The sequence below is a fragment of the Xenopus laevis genome, chromosome 3L, assembly GCF_017654675.1.
Source record: "Xenopus laevis strain J_2021 chromosome 3L, Xenopus_laevis_v10.1, whole genome shotgun sequence".
NCBI classification, from domain to species: domain Eukaryota; kingdom Metazoa; phylum Chordata; class Amphibia; order Anura; family Pipidae; genus Xenopus; species Xenopus laevis.
Window position 1 is genome coordinate 13,324,056 of NC_054375.1, and position 1,492 is coordinate 13,325,547.

The 1,492-nt window shown below is 44.6% G+C and overlaps 1 long non-coding RNA gene across 1 annotated transcript in view; it reads left to right on the forward strand.

The window, feature by feature from the left end:
- Nucleotides 1–276: 276 nt before the first annotated feature.
- The window catches only part of LOC121401042, an 8,000-nt gene continuing 6,784 nt past the window's right edge, over nt 277–1,492 (forward strand). Inside the window, exons 1-2 of the long non-coding RNA XR_005966066.1 lie at nt 277–697; nt 782–939. This is a non-coding gene — a long non-coding RNA (uncharacterized LOC121401042). The remainder of the gene's footprint in view (nt 698–781; nt 940–1,492) is intronic.

The following is a 1,492-nucleotide window of genomic DNA, read 5'->3' on the forward strand; positions in this document are numbered from 1 at the left end:
GGTATATTGGACGCAGGTGCAGGTCTAAGGTGGCCACTTCCACCCGTTCTGTGAACACAATGTCGATAAGCAGACAGCAGACAGAATGAACAAATAGCAGCGACGTTTCAGGAGTACAATCGCCTTTTGATAAAAGGCGATTGTACGCCTGAAACGTCGCTGCTATTTGGTCATTCTGAAATAAGCCCTTTTGGAATAAAGGCCTTTTAAGAATTTACCTCAAGTGTGGTGCTGTCTGCTTATCGACATTGTGTTCATTGAACTCCTGTTGCCATAACTCTGCTTGCCTGTCTGATTACGCTTCTGTGTGTTAACCCTTTGGAACTCCGCTTGGTATTGAACTCCTGTTGCCATAACTCTGCTTGCCTGTCTGATTACGCTTCTGTGTGTTAACCCTTTGGAACTCCGCTTGATATTTGACTACCTGTTGCCGAACTTTGCTTGCTTTTGGTTTACGCTTCCCTGCCTTGACCACTGTTACTTGGTTGAACTTCTGATTACCGCTGCCGACCAGTTTTGCCTTTCCTGGCTACACCTCAGCTACTTCTTTGGGAACCGTCATCCTGTGAACAACTACTATCAACTAGACGCCACCTGACCCACCAGTGTTATGGAGTGAAGCGGCTAATTTCATCACCTGCGCTAACCGTCATATCTGCTGATTATTCTTCAACATCTTCCTGCAGCTGACGCCAAGGTGACTGCCGTGCCAGTATCCCGTGACGTCCTCTTGCCCTCAACTACTTCCTGCAGCTGACGCCACATCTTCCTGTATTTACAGCCACAAGACCCGCCCCACCACAGGCCGGCGCATCCTGCTAGTAATCACCGGCTCCCATACTACACCTTCACTAGTCTCACTTGTATCCAGTCGAGGGTGCACTGATGGGGGAGCTGTAGGGGTTCTCTTCCTCAGCATCCGTGGTTCCTCCCGGTTCGGTAAGTCTGACAGTCTGTCTGTCTGTCTGTCTATCTATCTATCTATCTATCTATCTATCTATCTATCATCTATATCTATATTTCTATCATCTCTCTCTCTCTCTATCTCTCTCTCTCTCTCTCTCTCTCTCTCTCTCTCTCTCTCTCTCTCTTTATCTATTATCTATCTATCATCTATCTATCTATCTCTCTCTCGCTCTCTCTCTGTCTATCTATCCATCCATCTCTCTCTCTCTCTCTCTCTCTCTCTTTATCTATTATCTATCTATCTATAATCTATCGCTGTCTATCTATCTATCTATCTATCATCTATCGCTGTCTATCTATCTATCTATCTATCTATCATCTATCTATTATCTATCTATCCGTGTCTATGTCTCTCTCTATCTATTATCTATCTATCTGTCTATCTCTCTCTGTCTATCTATCTATCTGTCTGTCTGTCTGTCTGTCTGTCTGTCTGTCTATCTATCATCTATCTATTATCTATCTCTCTGTGTCTATCTCTATCTATCTCTCTCTCTCTCTCTCGCTCTCTCTCTGTCTATCTATC